Source organism: Ambystoma mexicanum, chromosome 11 (assembly GCF_040938575.1).
Source record: "Ambystoma mexicanum isolate Mex_15411 chromosome 11, UKY_AmexF1_1, whole genome shotgun sequence".
In the NCBI taxonomy this organism is placed as follows: Eukaryota; Metazoa; Chordata; class Amphibia; order Caudata; family Ambystomatidae; genus Ambystoma; species Ambystoma mexicanum.
In genome coordinates, this window is record NC_090934.1 from 1,245,237,803 (window position 1) to 1,245,258,549 (window position 20,747).

At 45.2% G+C, this 20,747-nt stretch overlaps 1 long non-coding RNA gene across 1 annotated transcript in view; it reads left to right on the top strand.

The window, feature by feature from the left end:
• LOC138504274 (uncharacterized) overlaps positions 1–20,747 on the top strand; it is a 101,660-nt gene that overhangs the window by 62,833 nt on the left and 18,080 nt on the right. The window contains exon 2 of the long non-coding RNA XR_011279814.1: positions 13,758–13,862. This is a non-coding gene — a long non-coding RNA (uncharacterized lncRNA). The remainder of the gene's footprint in view (positions 1–13,757; positions 13,863–20,747) is intronic.

Below are 20,747 nucleotides of genomic sequence, written 5' to 3' on the forward strand. Positions count from 1 at the left end.
TACCCGGCGCTCTCCAGAGAGGCGCAGGACTTGTGGCACTGGGCCATCAGCCAAGAGATGTTCCTCATTCCTTTTCACCTGGCTGGAGTCCAGAACACCATCACCGACTCCTTCAGCAGGGAGCTGCGCTCTTGCCACGAGTGGGAACTTCGACATGATCAAGTGAACAACCTCTTCCTCAAATGAGGCAGACCCCAGATCGATCTGTTTGCGACAGCGATGAATTCCAAATGACAGAGATTCGCCAGAAGGTTCCACCAGCCGAGGAGCATGGGGGACGCGTTTTCCTTTCTGTGGGAATGCCTGTTCTGCCGGAATTCCCCTTCCCCGTTGCCTCTCCGGCTGCGAGTCATTAATCAACTCAAACGGTGGCGATGCAAGATGATCCTCATCGCCCCGGCGTGGCCGAGTCAGATTTGGTAACCGGATCTTCTCAGCCTGTCAGTGTTACCCCCCGGTCAAGCTGCAGGTGGTTTGGATCTGCTCACCAGAGAAGGAAGCGCAATCCTACATCATGACACAGGATCGCTGAACCTGAAGGCTTGGCTCCTGCAGCCTTAGGGTTTGGAGTGTACGGGCTGCCGGCAGACTGCAGGGAGGTCCTTACCAGGGCCAGAGCATCGTCGACTCTTCATTGCTAAGGGCACAAGTGCAAACATTTTGCAACGTGGTGCCGGACGCAGAAGACCAACCCTCTGAATATCTCAGCTCCGCAGATTCCTCCGTACTTGTACTTGGTCAAGGCAGGGCAGACGCACGCCTCTATCAAGGTGCTTCTGGCGGCTATCTCCCGCTACACCAGGTCTCCAGGACGGTCTTCTCTTTGGTCCCACCGTCTAGTCAAGGAGTTCCTCAAATGACTGTTTCGATCATTACCACTGGAGAAGGCCCCTACCCCGGCGTGTGAACTCAACGTGGTGCTGACGAGGATCATGGGGGCTCCCTTCAAGCATATGCATCAGGCCCCTCTCAAGTTCCTTTCGTGGAAGACAGCTTTTCTCGTGTCCATCACCTCTGCCAGGAGGGTAGGTGAGGTCCAGGTCCTTTCCTGCGAACAGCCTTAGCTGACTTTTCAGAACACAACGGTGGTGCTGCGGATGCACCCCTCCTTCATGCCAAAGGTTCTGTCGGAATTCCACCTCAACAAGCCTTTGGTGTTGCCTGTGTTTTTTCCAAAACCTTTGTCGCCGGCTAAAAGGACTTTGCACTGGCTGGATGTGGCTTTTGCACTGAAGTTCTATGTGGTACGCACAAAGTGTTTCCGGAAGACATCTCAACCATTCATGAACTTTGGTCCTGTGAACCATGGGAAGGCCTTGTCCAAGGCTTCCATCTCCAGGTGTCTCTCCGGCTGCATCACACACTGTCACTGGTTGTCAAACCAACCGCTGCCCGGACGTCCGAGAGCCCATTCTACCAGAGCGATCGCTGCGACGACGGCGTTCCTGTCTGGTGTGCCCCTGCTGGACATCTGCAGGGCTGCTACGTGGAGGTCCACGCACACCTTTACAAGATTCTACTGCGTCCACAGGGATTCCAGAGAGGAGTCCAGGGTTGGCCAAGCAGTGCTACGCAACCTGTTCGCTTGAAGGTGAGCCTGTTCCGGAGGGAAGAGTATTTGCTTCTGTTGAGCCTTGCCACCTCCTGTGGTTGTGTAATGTTGTACTGCTATGTATTCTTTATTCATGAGCATGTGAATCCATGCCAGACCCCATGCTGGAGAAGGAACAAGTTGCTTACCTGCAACTATTGTTCTCCAGCATGGGTCTGGCATGGATTCACATGCAAACCCTCCCTCCTGCCCCTCTGTGGCTCTTCTTGGTCATACTGCCACTTTATGGGCTATTAAATCTCAAGATGGCTGCCAGAGGAGGGGCTTAGGGGGAAGGGCAGTCATTGGCTGGGGGCAGTATGACCCAGAGCTCAGTGATTGGTTTATCGGAGAAAGACAGTTTGTAAGTGAAAGTGAAACTGTTTTTTCTTTTTGATTCCCGGCCTGACGACGGGGAATATTCATGAGCATGTGAATCCATGCCAGACCCATTCTGGAGAACAATAGTTACAGGTAAGTAACTTGTTCCTTCTGATTCCGTTTGTATCAGAGGTACTCATTGCTACCCATGTACTCTCAGATCATGCAGCAGTTGAGTGTACACTTTCAGTTGATAGGTTGTCCCCCGTTAGCAGGCCCCCATGGAAGCTGCACGACCCGGCCCTCTCAGATTTGGTGTTCAAAGGACCCTGTAAGTAAAGCAATAACTGATTTCTTTAGGGAAAATAGCACTGCTACCGTTCCGACTGCCACGGTATGCGACCCTATGAAGGCAGTGATTAGATGGGAACTGATTGCTCACACGACTGCTTGCACTTATAGGAATAGAACCCTAAGGTAGGCACTTTAGGGGGAGATGCGCGCTTCAGAAATGCTTCATAAGCATTTCAATTCTGTCATGGCCAGGAAGGGCCTACGGGTAGCGCGAAATAAACTAGAAGCACACTTAGCAGGACATACGGCCAAATCGATTATTCGTGCTAAGCAATCTTATTATGCCATGGGTAATATGGTGAATACATTTCTGGTTCATAAATTGAAGGCCATACATACAACAAATACTACAGCAGTGCTGGTAGACTCAGACATAAATATTCAGTACAAGGAATCGGCGAAAAGGAAGGTTTCTGAATGATATTTACCCACAGAATCTGCAGCAGGCCCGCCCCCCCCCCCATCTCTGCGACTTACGCCAGACTACCAAATCAGGCTCTCGTCTACTGGTCAGGAGACCTTAGACACTCCTGTAACCACGGAAGAGGTGGCAATAGCAATAGTTTCTCATAAACACAGGACCCCTAGTCCGGATGGTTTCTCAGCATCGTTTATACGATTTTTCAACCACAACTACTCAAACCTTTGACTAACTTATTCAACTTGTTCCCGGAATTTAGGGAGGGTTACTCCTTCGATGGAGTCAACTACAATTTTAATACTTAAGCTGGGGAATCCCACACAGGATTGTCACCCGTACAGGCCAATTTCTTTGAACCTGAATGCCAAGTTGTACTCTAAGGTGTTGGCCTCGAGATTGGGGACGGTTCTACCCCAACTGATAAATCCGGATCAGGCTGGGTTTATTCCAAAGCGAAGCACACAAGACAACATCAGATGAGGCTTGGATATCCTTGACCTAGCCAGGAGGGGATAGTCTTGCCTTGGGAGTACTCACACTGGATGCAACTAAAGCATTCGACAGAGTGCACTGGCCCTACCTTTGTGATGTTCTGCTTGCTTTTGGATTTGGCCCGTTGGCTAACTACCATTGACCTTTTACTCGAATAAGGGTTAATTGCCCCTGTTCCTATCGCTCATGGAACTAAGCAGGGTTGTCCACTGTCTCCTTTGATTTTTGCTCTTGTAATGGAGCCATGTGTGCAAAGGATCAGAGACAACTCGGAGATCACAGGGACTGAGGTAGCTTGGGTGCAACACAAAATGCCTCTTTATGCCGATGATGTCCTGCTCATGTTAACTAATATACCAACCTCCCTTGAGGCTGTCATGTCTGAATTAAGATGATTTGAACTGGCTTCTCTGTCAATTACTAGAAATCCTTGCCATAAGTGTGCAATTGCCCAAGCAAGTCATTGCCGCTGCGAGATCCACCTGTCGAATTCCGTGGGCATCTGACACTATTGAGTACCTGGGGGTGAGGATTCCTGTTTCCCCGCAGGATGTATATTGGGTCAACTTCCCAGGGTTGCTTAAGGATCTTACCGAAGATCTTAAACGTTGGAGTAAGCAGGAAATATCACTGATGGGACGAATCGCTGCAGTAAAAATGAATCTTTTACCCAGATTCTTGTATCTTTGTCAAGCCTTGCTAGTTAAGATACCCAATCTTGAAGTACGTATGCTGCAGCGTAGCGTCCTACAATTTATCTGGGTGGGCAAAAAGCCTAGAGTTCCAAAAGCTGAGGTTTTAAGCGATGCCCAGAGGGGAGAAATGGCGGCTCTGGGCCTCCTCAGGTATTATGTGGCTGCTCGGGTTACGCACATTTTGGCTTGGAGGTCCCCTCCCAGATGGGTAGCTCTTGAGAAAGCCAACTCCTCCTGCCGGTTATCTTTCTTACCCTTTATCGACAATACTAAACTCCCCGATCTGACACACACTTGAGCTCGACAAAAATCTTGCTGTATTACTGGCACGTGGCTTTTATGAAGAAGTGGGTGAATCGGGTGAGTCAGACCGTGCTCTCCAGTCTTTGGTAATGCAGAATTCTCCCCAGGATTCTTAGGGAATAGTTTTTCAAATTGGCATAATGGGGGTCTGCATAGCTTGCATCAGCTGTACCAGGAGGGCTCTCCTCTCTCGTGTCCGAATGTAAGGCTCAAGTCTCACTAACCGAAGGCGAACAATTTAGATATGGTCATATTCGGCACTGGATTTCACAACTGTGAGGAGCCAGGTGACCTGCGAAGGTGAGAGTATTGGAATGTACCCAACAGTATGGCATAGATGGGGGTAGAATCTCATGCTTTTATAAACTTTTGGGAGGCAACTTACTAACCGTCAGATCCTCCTACATTGCCATTTGGAAAGCGGATGTGGGACCTCCTGTCGAGGATTTATGGGAAGAGATCTGGGCTAGAAACCACGCCTCCTCTAGATGTGTAACCAATAGAGAATGTATGCATAAACTTTGCTACAGATGGTACTGGCCTCTGCTAACTTTACATAAAATGAATGCTGCTTTGAATTTGGCTTGCTGGAGGGGGTGCGGCCTCGGGAAGCTACTTTCATATGTGGTGGTCCTGTCATGTGATCCACACTTTTTGGGTTGCTGTACTGTCTCACATTAAGTAGAGAACTGCAGTGGACTTACCCCTAGCTCCACTAGTTGGCCTATCGCGGCGCTCAGTGGAAGATGTGTACCCTAAATCGGGTTGCAGAGCACAATTGGCGACACACCAATTTTTAGCAACTAAAATATAAATAGCACGATCGTGGAAGGCTCTTATGGGGCCAGTATTGGCACAATGGTGGATGGAGGTATGGGACATCTTGGTCGACGAAAAAGTTACAGCATTTGTAAAACAATGCGCTGCCTTGGTATCTAGATTTCTGGCTCCCATTTGTTGACTATTACCAGAATTTTCCCTCCCTAACTTTTAAACCGTCTCTACTTTCAAACTATTCCTTGATGTGATGCCCTTGGTGTGGTACTTTTTTTATTTTAACAGGGTTATGCATTTTCGCATTAGCGCCTCGGTGGTGGGATGGCTTGTTGGACCCGGGAATGTTGTGCATTATGCATTCAGCCATATTTTACTGTCTATGTATGTCTCGCATCCTTGTTTGAATAAAAGGTTTGGGAAAAAAGTTATAGAATTTTGCTTTTATACTTAACAGATACTTCATTGTTCTGATATTGTGAAATGTGTAGGCTTAATTGAGCTGCAACAAGAATGCTGTGTGACTTGACTAGTTTATATTTGTGTATGATTTTGTATTATCTGGGGAGATGGTTTATATTTATGGCCTGTATTGTTTGTCTAATTGTGCATAGGAGACTTTTAAATATTCATGTTCGTGTGCAAGGTTTGTTGGAAACCAAAGCACAAATGGAAAAATAAATAAAAAAGAATGCTAATCCATGCACTGGGAGAAATTGTTAACCCTGAGGTGCAGGCCCGTTTCTTGGCCCGGGCGAGGCGGGCAGCTGCCCGGGGCGCAACCGCCAGGGGGGTTCGCAATTACCCCGCTACACTGGAACCTCTGGAGGGGATAAAATTCCCCAGTTTGTGCGGCGGCGCATTGCCGTGGGGAAAGTTCTGTGGGTCAGGTACTGGCGCTGACCCTTCCGACTGTAATGTCACAAGTACTACGTAACATTACAGAAGTCAGAGGCTTCCTCTGACCACTTTTGCACCACTTGGGGTGGGGGCATAAGCACAACAATTAAAACACTTCAGGTCCCCCTGCAGCTAAAACCAGCTCCTCCCATCACAATGCAGGCAGGAAACTGCTAATGGTGGGCCATTAGTCACTGAATGGTTTCGTGCTGACATTGTGTTGGGAGGGGAGGTAGTGTGGGGCGTGGGCGTGCACTGTAGGCAGCTTTGCCTCTCCGAAAATAATAGTTTAAAGCGGCGCTATTTCTTTCATGCTGCTTCTTTTCCAAACTTGATATCAATTCCACTTTAAACCACTTCCATGGCACTGGTGATGAGTTACTTCATTATGCTGATAATAGTTTTGATCAGTGTTGCTGAGTAAATATTCTTTAAGCCATGACCCGGTTCGTTTATTTATTCATGCAATGTTTGTCGGGTACATGGACACCGATTATTTATTTATGCAATGTTTGTCGGATACCTGTATCCGACAAACATTGCATAAATAAATAGGTACCCGACAAACATTGCATGAATAAATAAATAATCCGGTTCCATGTCTCCTTATAACAAGTCAACAGTCAGACTTTACTGTATCAAAGCATACACTTGATTCCCATTGAAAGAATTTTAAAGTGATTGTTTATTGTGTTCGGGTGTCTCCTTGTCATTGCCCTTTTGGCTTAGGTTGCCTCCAAACCCCCTTCAGCATCTTGTGTTCTTTTATGGTTGCATATACTGCATCCTGTGCCATATTCATGTTCTCTTGGTGTGCCCAGTCCTCATTATCTGCAGCCTAAGTGGGACTAGAGCATACAATTGTCTTGGGCACCAATGAAAAAGTGGCCCACTGTTGCAAATGGCAATTAATTCCTTGTGTAACGGACTGTTTGACTTTGGGTAGGAGTCCCTTAATGGTGTAGTTTGGGAGTGGGGTGGGGTGCGATGCAGTGGGGCTGGGGCGCGGGCTGGGGTGCGGTGGGGCTGGGGTGCGGTGGGGCTGGGGCGTGGGGCTGGGGCGCGGGGTGCGGTGGGGATGGCGCATTGTGTGCGGTGGGGCTGGGGTGCGGGATGGGATGTGGGGGGGGTGTATTCCTAGTGTTTCGCTCTGGGCACCAAATGGATTAGAAACTGCCCTGCTGAAGTGCGTTATAATGGTTTTCAAACCGGCAACAAAACTGTGGAAACCATGATGACCATTCTCCGTGATAAAGAGAGTGGAATTAACATGCAAGGAGGATTCATGACAAGTGGGAGTATGGCATCCATCCTGCCACAAGACTGCAGCCTACCTTGTGTTCACTTATTTACAGGCACGCCTGATGCAGACAGGTGTGAAACCATTGTTCGCTAAACACTCCTTTTGCTTGGTATAATATTTCTTTACATTAATGTTTTGGCTATAGAACAGTGATAAAACACACAAGTTATGAAATAGTTAAGTTGACATTCATCACACAATGTTGTCCATGCACGAAGCCCCCAAAACAGACCACCTTGAGTTAAGCATTTCCATAAAACATTCAGGTGCTTCGTTTCAGCAATATGGTGATTAGCCCTCTCTTAATATGACATTCTTCCGTGTTAATATGTATACGTACATGGGGGAGTAAACAATGTTACGTTGGTGTCATGAAACAGAAAAGTCAAAATGTTTTTCATTTATGTGATTTTTATTATTTTTTGATCCCAGCAATTAAACCACTGTCGAGGGCTTTTGTAATCCTCGGTGGCAGGGGCGTTGCTAGGGGGGGGGGGGGCTAAGGGGGCTATAGCCCCTGGTCTTTTGGTTGTAGCCCCGGATAGAATCTCAGGAGCTACAGCCAAAAGACTAGCTAGCCCCCAGTCCCAACAGTTCCGACATCAGCTTAGCCCCGGGTCTTTTCCAGACCTAGCAACTCCCCTGCTCGGTAGCCTTTCAAATACTGTGCTTTCGTTGTGTCGGTGCAGAAGGGCCCCTCCTTTGTTCCTGCTCAGTCCCGTGTGTGCCTCGATCTCCTGTATTCCCACCACAGCCCCACAGTGTAGAGCTCGGTTCTACTCCATGCGACTTAATTTCTTCAAACCCCCTCTTTCCCAGTCTCCCCTTCCTCTCTCCACGGCCGCTCAGTGTTGCCAGGTCAGAAGGAAAAAATAAGCTGAATGTTCCTTTAAAACAAGCCCAAAACAAGCTGACTCCCAACCAAATAAGCTGCAAAAACAAGCGCACCTCTAAAATAAGGTGGAAAGGTCTCAGAAGTTGAAAAATAACTATAACGCAAAGAATACATACAGAGAGCTCAAACATATGTTAACAAAAAGCATTTATTAAAATTGTTATTTTCTAACAATTGGTGTCTATTTTAATTTGTTGTATGTGTGCGACTTATAAAAGCAACATTATTGGCTTTTTGGATCCTTGGCTGCTCTGGTCCTTGATTCGTCGCTCACCTCTGGTCCTTGGCTCCATTGCAGGTACCTGCCAAGTAGCCCCATGTACTTCATGACACTGAGCCAGTCCAGGCATTTCCTATTAAATGCTAGGACTGGTATTTTATTTCTTCCCATTATAAGTATGGGCCTACAAGGACCAGTATGCAAAGGGAAAATCCAGGACTAGCTCATGGCGACAAGCGTGACATGGCCCCCCCACTGTCGTCGTCCTGGTATTGGGAAACCTGGTCGATTGCTATCATCTGGTCCTTGGTTCATATAGTCCATCACCCCTCTGGTCATTGGCTCCCTCATGACTTACTCCTCTAGTAAATCACTAGCCCACCCATTGACTGTTCATTGCCATGCTAATCCGCAACCCTGTTCTTGCCCCTCCCCGCCCAAAACACCTTCTCATGGGAACTCTTTGAGCTCTCTTTAATCAAGCCTTAACATTAAACTTTGCACTCAATGCTGAATTAATTTGAGCTGTAAATGCTACTGGTGTAATAGAAATGTCTTAACCTGGTCTGCGTTCAGCCAATCAAGTTAAAAGCACTGTGTGTGTCCTTCAGTTAGTCATGTTAAAAGTTTTTGGCTTTTGCAAACTTATCAGGCATTTGCCAGGCACTGCCATTAGATGCCCTGGTACTTGCACCATTTTGCACCTGGTGCCGTTCATACAACTAAAGATAGCAGTGCCTACCAAGGGCCTTTCCCATGCCTACACAAAACCCTAAACTATTGTCATTGTCTATGCTTGTTTCCATCATGACTAAACTACATGTTGCTGTAAATACCCCGTGTTTACCTCTTGGCTAGGTAATGGGTCTTCAAAGGGTCTCTCATATTGAAAGAGCCCATCAATGCAAAAGAAAGGAGTACTTGCAGGTTCACATCAGGAAGGCAATCAGCCCGAGCCTCACAGCGTGTGCATAACAGCTTAAGGCAAGACGGCATGTTCGCCTTTCATATTCATTTTTTTTTTTGTAAGTGGGGCCAAGTCAGACAGACTGGCAAACTAGCAGAACAATAAGCACACAATTAAGGAAAAACGCGGACAAAAACCGCGACAAGCAACCTGCTAATATTATAAGCGACTTTGGGCAAAAACAAGCCCAAAGTCACTTATAATATAATAAGTGGACATGGCAACACTGCGGCCGTCCGCTACAAAAGAATAAAATATGAGAACTGCTTAAATGATGGACACGACACTCAAGGACAGGGGTGGAGCTACGCAGATCACTGGCCAATCCCAGGAACAGATATGTAGGAGGGCGGGCTATGACATTAGCTTTTCATTTCGGGCTGCATGTATGGCTGTAGCCATCAAGTGGGCGTGACTCCGAAGATTGCCAACACTGCCTCCCACAAGCTACCATGGGAGGCAGGATAGCATACAACACCGGCGTGGGCTCATGGGATCTCCCGATGTGATGCCAGTGTTTAGGAGGCGGGACATAGGTCTGCATCGCTGTCGATGAATCACCGGAGTTCTCTGCTCACAGGCGGGGGGCCGAGGTGGCAGTGGGGTTTCCGGCAGCCTTCCGCTCTGCGGGAAAGCCATCCACTACGTCAGTTTGCAGGCACCGCCTCTGGCCTGCATGCTCCTTTCTCTGCATTACGGATCTCTGGGACGGCCCGTGGCCTCACTGCATGCCGCCGCCCGTTCAGGCGGGTGTTTATCCCAGGGTCTGGGGGGCACCAGGTGGACTGGCATGTGCCTCGCAACCTCAGACACCCCAGCAGGGGTGACCTCCTCAGGTGTGGGCTTTTTGGGTGGCTTTTCGGCCCGTTAGTGAGGAGCGGGGCGCAAGGACCTCACATTTCCAGGCCCCCCTGGTGTCCAAATCCCGTTTTTGCTTTTTAAATTCACTACAATAACTGTTAAAATTCACAACTTCTGTTGTTTTCATTCGATCAACTTCGGAAAACTGCTGTTCATTCACGCTGCAAAGATACATACTTGATAACTTCTGGTTGTGCACTTAACTCTCTGAGCTTTGCAACAAAGTTTACTTTGATCCATACTAATCCTGTGGAATATTTTATTGTATTTTTCCTCCCCCACCATGATTTCTGTTAAAGAAATGTAACGTGTGGAACGTTTTTGGCGTAACTATATATTCCTAGTAATGAAAAATTAGACTGCAAGTGCCACCAAATCCTTCCAAAGCATTATTTTGTCTTCTAGAGTTTGCACGCAATGGAAACTACAGCACTTCCAAATACTGTTGTGAACCTCCAGAACTATAGGTGTATTGTTCATTTCAACACTTGCAAAAAGACATTTTTGAACTTGGACGAGAATACCAAATCAAATATCAGCCCTTCTCGAAAAAGAACTAAAACACGGGGTGGGTGGATGTATATAACATATGAACGGTTAAGTTCATGTCTACAGTTGTGCTGCCATGGAGAAACTTTCCATCCTTTTGTATGACGGGCGGATTGTTCTGGCTGCTACCCGATGACCATATCAGAGGGCAGATGCAGTGGTATTCCCTGTGCTCATCATCTAAGGGGCAGGTTATTTTTCCAATTCAGAAAGCTTTATCTCAAATGGAAAGACTAACCAGCCCTAAATGTTCCAGCATGTACTTTTGCCTCCATGCTGATAACCCTAACCTGCAACAAGAATACTCAAATTTTGGCCAATTAAACTTTTCAGAAACCTACCGTTTAAATGCCACCCCTATTTTAGGGAAGGAACATACACCATATGCCGGGCTTCAACACGTCTATCAACAATCCAGTCATCTCCATCTTGAAATAATGATAGAGAACACATTTTGAGGCCCCCCAAGTTGAAGACCGGATGAAAGTGATCCTTCGTCCGAACCAGAAAAATATTGCTTACGGAACTCTTGTATTATTGCCATCTTGCAACAGTTGGGAGAGCAGATGGCCCACCTTTTTTATTAGGCTATATTGAGTCTAAGAGGAGGGGTGGGGATGTGTGTGTTCTGGAAAGGCTCCCTAACAAACTGATGGTCCCACCTCATAGCTGGCACGTAGGTATCCCTTGAGACCCAAAACTAAATTCTGAGAAAATATCGATCGGTCACCCACCGTAACGTATCCTAGCGGAGAGGGATAATACCCACCATCATACGAAGACGTAGCAGATCCTTGATGTACTCTGCTTCTACCATGTGAAATTTTTCCTGTCTTGTGTACGATGGAAGGAACCCCAGGAGACATCCCAGGAGACCTGCTGCAGGGGTCTGTAACTAGCACGGACAGAGGCATGAGTCCGGCTGGATATGCGAACACTGGACTAACCGTGACCCGTGGCTGAAATAACTTCTTTAGTGATGTTTGTGCTCTGTCCAGATTGGTAAATGTGGAATACAAACTTGCCAATCTTTTACAGAGCTGTCTCCAAAGAAGACCTCTTCAGAATCTCCTTGCACAGGAGCATTGACTAGACCCACCAGTTTGGGATTTATCTTCAGAAGTATGCTTTGCCTGAAGAAAACCTGGGGGGGGGGCAATGCCCTTTTCTCGAAAGTAAATCAACGCAGAGCAGCATGGGTTCTCATGCTTCTAGGATGGATTTCACCAGGAAGTGCAATACAAAACCCCAATTCAATATTTATATATTTTTTGCTTGTGCTACTGGATGATGGAGGCATTGATGTCTCCTGAAAACATGACGCTGGCTGCACCCAACCTGAAGCAATTTCTGGATCGTGGGGCTTCTTTGTAACCCAGGCTACCTCCTGAAAAATCAAAGATTCTCACCCGAACACCAACAGTATATGGTGTACGTTCCTGGCAGGTTGCCCAGTCCTTGTCTGCCCCTTTTTAATGAATGGTTTTGGTCACTCATCCTTCATCTTTCTATGGGGCCTGTTATTCAGCTTCTTCCCATGGAAATGTTGTGCAATGGACACACAAACCATTTTATTGAATTGAGTTGAGCCATTCCAAAAGGGTTGGAAATTCCCCCCCATAAGGGTTAATACCCCAGAGGTAGCTGCATCCCCATCTGTTGGATCCATCCAATGGTCACAGGGATTTACTATGGGATAAATGATCAATGGCGTGGGGGGGGTACAGTTCTGCTTCACCAAATGCCAGGACTCGCAACTAACATAGACTACTAACCTAGTGCTGTGAATTTGGCCCCCTATGCTGAATTGAGTCATCCCCTCCACCTGGGAGCCCAAACTGATCCCAAAGCATCAGACAGTGCTTGAATGATTGTCCAGACTTATACCCACCAATTGAATATCTTGGTCATCATGCTGTTGCTGTGCCACTTGAGGCCTTGAGGGTATCGCCATGTAATCGTGCCGTCCAAAATAACCCTTGTCACTAGTCCCCGCCAGACCCTGTTGTGTTGCTGTGGCCATTGACTCTCCAAAACGAACAGCTGTATCTGCCAGAGCCACCTTAATGACTATGCCCAAATCTGGTCCAATAGTCCATGAACACACATGGGACACAGATGTATTAATAAAGGTGCTTGGCTGGGACTGGCATTTAGCAGACCCCAAAGGTAAATATGCTTGGGAAGTGGGATGCTGCCCATCTTTATTTCCCCGAAGCCATCCTTCCTCTCTCAACCACAATATCAAGCCTTTGTTCTATGTCTTTAAGGAAGCCGTCTGAACACAAGACCCTTTATTCTAAACAGGCAATGGGCCGTCTTCACCACTGCGTCATGTGCCACACACTGCCGCGTTAGTATTCAGAAATACTTCCACAGCACCAGCACACTCCAGGTACCAGCCGTATGAAAACACATAGAAACATCCCCATATTGCCCAAAGAATGGCGGTACTTTTGGGAACAGTTAAAAAAAAAATAAGAGGATGTCTATGAAGTGTCAGGAGTTCTTATATGGCAGCCAGAACAGTGATTGGAGAGGAGGGACAAGGGCTAAAAATGATGAGAGCAGTATTTATTTTCCTTTTTTTTTTCTTGCTGCTAACTAAAATTAAAATAGGTATTCATAATAGGAGCTGCCATGCCTTTGAATGGTGTGTGTGTGTGTATATATGTGTATATATATATATATATATATATTTAGTAGTTGGTTTCCCCTTTTCACCAGGAGTTGGGAAATCATGTACTGTTAAATGTATTAAACAATTAAGTTCTCCCTCTACTAGCACGGATCGCACTTAAAATGATCGGCTGTTCCCGCCATAGCTGATCGGAATCGGACAAAGAGCTTGAGGGAACACTGCTTGGGCCACCTACCTCTGGTAACGTCTGTGTGAATTGAGTAGTCTCCGCATGTAAATCATTTACTAAATGAAGTTATTTTTGAATCCGCATCTGTGATTTTAAGAAGTTAACTTATTGAATGCCATGGAACGTTTCATAAGCATTTCATGGAAATATACAACATGTCATCCAGCTTTACAGGTGGATCCTAAATCAATAAGTATTGTGAAAAAACAGATTTTCAGCATGGCCCATCCATTCTTTTCAGTGATGTTCCATATGCGTTTGTTGGCCGCAAATGGCTCCATGGCCATTTAGCAAAGGACAAAGGATTGGTGAAGAAAAAAATGCAGACTACAGAGAAATGAAACCTGTAAGTACATGATTAATTACTGATGATCCAAATATTTTGAAGAATAGTTAATGTGTATTGTTCATATCTTAAAATGTGCATTATACAATTTGTTGGTGATAATGGACTCTTCGCTCTTGGTGTGCTGCTGGCTTTTCATATAGTAGCTTGCAACTTGAATGTTGACTGTCCCAGTCACTTCTTTCAAAAACTTCAATTGTTTTATACTAGCATTCAATTGTTGCACACTTGGCTTCAGAAAGCTCAGCCTATTTACGATATTTCGACTGTTAGGAGATACTTCTATTCTTTTTCAAACGCTGGCCATTTTGGTCTCTGTGTTGTACTTCCTGCATTGAGCAGGCGCTGTAGCATGGCTAATGCATAGAAACTAATCTAACTATTGTCTGTCCCCCACTGGCCTGCTATTGCATATCCCTAAACCTTTGTGCACCATTTTGTGGCAAGGATGAATACCATAATGGCCAATGGAGCAACAGAGCACACAACTAGTTTCCCAGGAACAAGGGAAGGAGTATGGTCTATACGATTTCTCTGTGGGAAATAAAATAAAAGGTGGACGCGGTGAAACTGGTGGGGGTTTTCAAATAAAATAACAGTGATGTTTCATGTGTTTATCTCTTCTTGGCCGGGATCCCTGTTCCGTCCCTTAGTCTGGATAAAGGCTTGGTTACTCTGTGGTAAAATAAACAGTGTGTAGAATAAAAAGGCCATTTTTGTTGGTTTAAAAAAAAAAGAGAATGTATTATTATACATTCAACAAATATCGACTTTTTAATACTGTAGTCCAGCATTTCCAAATAATCACGAATGAATATGACGTGATATGTTACATCTCATCATAAAACTGTTCTTCCAAAACACTTCAGCTTAAAATCTGTAGCCAGAATTTTGGGACTGGTGATGCATGGCTCGTGGAGTCCAAACAGAAAAATATACCACAGCATCTCTGCACTAATGGTGGTATCAATCTCAGCTGCTCTTGATGCATATCACTGTTACCAAAGAACACTCAGTCAGAAGACACACGATTCTAATTGTGATTCTCCACACAAACGACAGAATCGTTCAGACCTTGGTATAAATGACCAGACTTTGACAACTGCAAGCGTTCTTACACAATTGGTCCAACTTCAAATAGTTCACACAAAGCGTTCCACACAAAGCGGTTACCTATAAAAAAAATAAGCTCTTTCGACCTGCTCCATGATATAGGCGATGCACCTAACCACGTTGGCTTTGGTGTCTAGATTGACAATCAATTGCTCCATACTCTGAACATGATCTTCATCGATCTTTTGTAAATTGCAAGGGACTGCATTATAACTTCCCCAGGGGTTCTTGCGTGCCTCTGCTAACCCGCTTAATCTGGGCTAGAACACTAGTCTGCATTTGAGTTTTACAAGGGATGACCTCTCACAACCAACCCAATAATTGAGAGTCCTGTGCATGGATCAGTTTTCAATAGAAGATTAAACAGAATGCCACTCTTTTGTATATTGGTAAAATGGCAAATCCCAAGTAATCAATTTCATTTGATGAGTAGGGGAGCAGTCGCAGAAGTCTTATCTGTTTTAGTTATCTCCATTAGTCTGCCCAGAGCCCAGGTTTCAGAGGCGTAAATGATAGTGGGCAAGATTTTAGTGCAGTAAAGCGGAGTCAAAATCCAGACAGAGTAACCCCTGCACTTGTGTGAAAAGGCACTGACCGCGCCAGAGAGCTGTACATCACGCAATCTAGGTGCATTTCTCGTCTGAGCTTACCATCCAGGTTGATACCCAGATATGGTTAACAGGAGATGTCTTCAACTGGCTCCCCAGCCATCTGCCAGATCAATCTAGGAGCCTTTTTTGAAGGTTTATTAACCACCAGTACCATAGTATTTGAGGTGATGACCCTCAAACAGTTGAATAAGTTTGTTGATGACTAAGGGCCGTCCGATCCATTACAATGTCATCTGCGTACCTCATCCACTGCAGGATAACATCATACAGCTTTGGGGGGTATGCAGTTCGGGCCTTCTAGGGCTGCTCCCATGTCGAGAGGTGCAGATTGAGTGAAATGGGTGCTAAAATGCAACTCTGTTTAACACCCTTCTCTGTGGGTATCCAGCCTGACCTGGTGCCATTACCCTCTAATCGCACACTGACCTTTGTTTGTTCATGTAACATCAGCCTCTTAAGCACACCTGGAGGGATGCCCTGGTTATATAATGTATTCCACAGTCTGCCTCTCAACCATGTCAAAAGCAGCACTGTAGCCAATGCAGGCAGCATAGACTGGCCTTTTTACGGATGAACCATGCCTGTTGGATGGTGGTGACTAAGGCAAGGCCATTGATCACAGTACTGCATCCATTTCTGTGCTTGATGCAAAGAGATTCTTTTTATGCCCCAACTCCCTCAAAGGGCATACTCTGAGAAGCACGGAAACCTAACACCAGGCATTGCTACTGTCATCTGGTGTAATAGCAAGGGCATCAATCCTATTGAATGCACACCTAAACATCTCTAACCCACCTGTGTTTCAGGTCTGGTTTTCAATTCTCTTTAAAGCCTCTTAGCTGCGCTTTTGGAGTACACCACGTCCCAGAACAAGGTTTTGTGGTGGAAGATTCCAGTAATTAAAGTATTTATGGAAGGGGTAAAAGGCTTCATCCCCTTATTTCCAACCCAGCTCCTGGGTGGGACCTGAATGTTATTCTTACCAGACTAATGGGACCTCCCTTTGAACCAATGCACAAGGCTAGCCTTAAAGCACTTGCCTACAAGACCGCCTTCCTGGTGGCAATCTCCTCTATAAGGAGAGTTGGTGAACTGCAGGCCCTTTCAGTTCAGGACCCATTTGTCACGATTCACGAAGGTAAGGTGGTTTTGCGCACACACCCCTACACTTCACGCCTACATTTATCTCGAAGTTCCATGTAAACCAATCCATAGAACTACCCACCTTTTTCCAGAACCCCAGTAATATGGTGTAAAGAAGCCTCCACACACTAGATGTGAGGAGAGTGGTTATCTATTATCTCGAAGACAAAGCCACTAAGAAAGCAATCCAGTTCTTCATTTCAGTGGCAGCTGGTAGAGAAGTGGTAAGTGGACCCTATCTCTAAATCGGCTATCTCAAAGTGGATTGTAAAAACTGCATCAGTGTGTTGCACTCTTGCCAAGAGAGATCTGCCTTCACACGTAGAGCACACTACTCGGGGCACATGGGCTACCATAGCATTAATTGCAAATGTTTTATCTTGAGTCCATTGGCAAAGCAGCAACCTGGAGTTCTGTACACACCTTTACACAAACGCTACTGCCTAGATACACTCTAGGTCTGATTCTCAGGTGGGACAAGCAGTGCTAAGACATCTCTTTGCTAGTGTTCCTTTACACATCCACCACCATCTATGGGTACTGCTTTCTGGTCTATGCACAGCATGTGATTCTCCGCAGATTCACAAGCATCAGATGACATGCATTACTCACCGTTATAGCATTTCTGATGATTGTATCTGCTTAGATTCAAGTGCGCTTACCCTCTTCCCCCACCCCCTCATGGAGTAGAAGGAACATGGACATCTTACACCTCTCTTCTGTACTTGGTCACGCTGACTATAAGGCTCCCTCACAGCAGAAAAAACACAACCAGAGGGAGCTCGACGCGTGAGCGAATTTGGGTACACTGCACGTCACATTGGGGATAGTGTTGGAGTCACGCCTATGTTGACGTCTCCTTTGAATCTTCAAAAGAAAGATGCAATACTCCGCGATTACCCACTAGCTGTTGGGACTTTATGCACGGCATGTGCAAGGCATAAATTATTTTCAAAAATTGATAAGCAGAGTTTGCTATCAAAATGTTTTTGATTAGCAAACGGACCCATTTGAATATCAATGTTGTACTAATATTGTTAATGTCACCAGAAGTTATTTGTATGCAAGATATGAAATGAGCAACAATACAGCAGTTTTGCTTACTGCTGAAATAAGACATTAGTGAGAGGAGCCAGGCTTTGCAAATACCTTAAACTTCCGCTAGACCCACAGGTCGAGTAACTAGTTTACCTATTCAACCTAGAGAAATGCATTCGACCCATAGCAACGGAGGACAACACATTTAAAATAGGATTTCTGTAAAATGGTGCATGTCACTACAAAGCCACTTCATGTCTGGCACACTGCTGCCACCCAGAGGCCAACCCTGCACAGTGAAACCTTTATTTGACATTTATTGCAAACAAAGCAAATGTTAAATAAAAGTTTCAAAACCTCTCTTGCTAAATGCTCTTGGCCCTTCATAAAATATACTCAACTGTGCGAGTGGGTGAAAAGACTGCGAACCATAGGCGAGTGTCTGTAAAATGTAATAGGTTAGCTGCATGAATGGACACCAATAAATAAATATAAGGCTATGAAAACAATTTGGCCAGCTGTCTCCGGCAGGTGGTAATATATAATACAATCAAAGCAAAGTGAGCTCTACGAGGCCAACTACAGTGTTTGGCATTGCAGTAGATCTGTGGATGTACAGACTGAATGGAACTATGGATCACTACTTTGCGTAATCATTTAGTTCGCTTTGTGTATTCATTATGTAAGAGGAAAGAAAGACTAAGCAGAGTGGATTGCGTAGCAGGCAGAGAACTGGCCAAACTAGGTGGAATATTGTAGTTGGTGATCATCTCACTTTCAGGTTACCTGGTATAAAGCAGCAGGGTGATAATATAGAATCTCAAGGGTTCCATGTGATAATGTCCCCGCAAAAATGTCGCGCGGCAAAAAAGTCACCAAAAAATTGACGCTTTTTTTCAGGGATATTATCACATTGAACATTTGGGGGACATTCGTGCAACCGCCGCTCCCCTTGTCCCCATATATATGGTCACCATATATAATGTCGCCACAACCTTTTTCCGGCAACATTATTTATGGCAACCATATATATGGGGATAATATTACCAGATACCATCTCAAGGAGTATGGGTTGAGTACCAGTTGCAAGATGTATGCAACCTGCAGGTTACATAACTATGTTTGCCATCAAAGGCATTTCATCATGTGATCATGTACATTTTCAAAAGTTCACTAGTCAACATGATGCATCTTCCCCAACAAAATGAAAAATAGATGTCACTATGAAATTCAGATACACTCAGCCCTACATATAAGGGGGAGTATCAGCCACTTTTACTCCCTAAAAATAGGCATATACTCCCAAAAAATAAAAACAGACTAAAACTATTGCCAACAAAAATAGGAAAAGACACCTAGGAGCCCGTTCCCCGCTTTCATCCACACAGCTCCATGAATATGTTTGGACTTTTAGAAAACGTAGTGCCACGTGTAGAAACATCAATTTCTGATCTAATCGTCCTGATCTGAAGAGGTAAAACCATCTTTCTACTGTGCAGGAATACTTTGTGCAAAGAAATATTGATTACAAAAGATTTCTGTTTTACAGTTAGATTTTTCCTCACTTGTAAAATACTCCCATTGTGGATGACTTATAATTTGAATCCCTAAATAATAATTGTACTCCCAACTTTAAAAGAAAATAGGGAGTACAATATTCTCACTTCAAAATCTTACCTGAAGCACTGGATACACTAACCTAAACTTTACTCTAACTCATGGAGATGATGCAGTGTTTTACAGTAACAACACTGTAATTATGCTTTATGTAACAGCTTACATTTTAGGAATGGAATTGCATGACTGTCTCTTTAAAAGATGTAAAGTTGACACATACTGGTCTTTGCCAGACAGGATATAGAAATCTTAATAAAAGTATTATCCTGATTACTTCTAGTTTGGAATTATTTGAAAAAGAACATTCTTGCCTAGCACTACTACACATGCATTTGGCATTTAATAGTGGAGGAGATAACTACTGCTGTACTTTCCCTCCATTAGCACTTGAAGTGAACAGTGAAAAGAGGGTCAAGAGAGCAATGCAGGGTGAGCTGTGTTTTCATTGAATTGAAGAGGGCAACTTAAATAGCTAACTTTGCTACACAAGTGTTCATTTGATTAGCAAACCGACAGAATTGCATAGCAAATTGCTATGCAACACTGCTTATTGTATGCCTTGCATGTGAATCTAAGCAGATGCACATAATCAGAAATGCTATTCCAGTGAGTATTTCATGTCATTCCTCACTGTTTGCAACTGGGACCAGTATCTTGGATCCCATTTGCCACTTTCTTCTAAGCGCTTCAACTTTGGGCTGCCAGTACGAAGATTCTCGTGCCACTCTGTACTGGCCTTCTGGTATTCCCAACTACTGGGATGAGTATGAGCAGTCTCTTGATATGTGTTGCTATCTTGGCTGGATTCACAGATATTCAGACTAGTGTGATGAGTCCCGCAAGTTATTGGCTTCACAAACAAAGGGGCGAATGCAAATTTGCTTTACTAGTTTCCAAATACTGAGACGAGTGTGAGTGCCATGGTATTGCAATCTGCCTGCCCAGCTCTCCGGTTCTCTACTTTGTTGGGTCAGCGTCCCTGCTTCTTCCTGTGGGGATGGGCTTGTTGCATATGGTAAACGCTTTATGTGTTTCCATCTTCTCGTCTCTTGGCAGCTCCATGGAGCCCTCTGCTCTGCGGTTACAGCATTGTTTGCGTACCACACAGTACAAGTTGCCGAGGTCACGGCACCACCTTGGAATGGCATGCAACTGCCTTTTGTTCTTGGTTCATAGGGACCTCCTGGATTCTCTCTCTCCCAGGTTCAAACTTCCCAGCCATCACCTGCTCAGCGTTTTGCTTTTTCCCCCAAGCCCTCTAATGAACAAGATTCACAGAGAACAAATGACGCACATCCTAGTTGCTCCTATGTGGGCAACACAACCATGGTACCCATATCTGTGCAAACTGGCGATGTGCTGT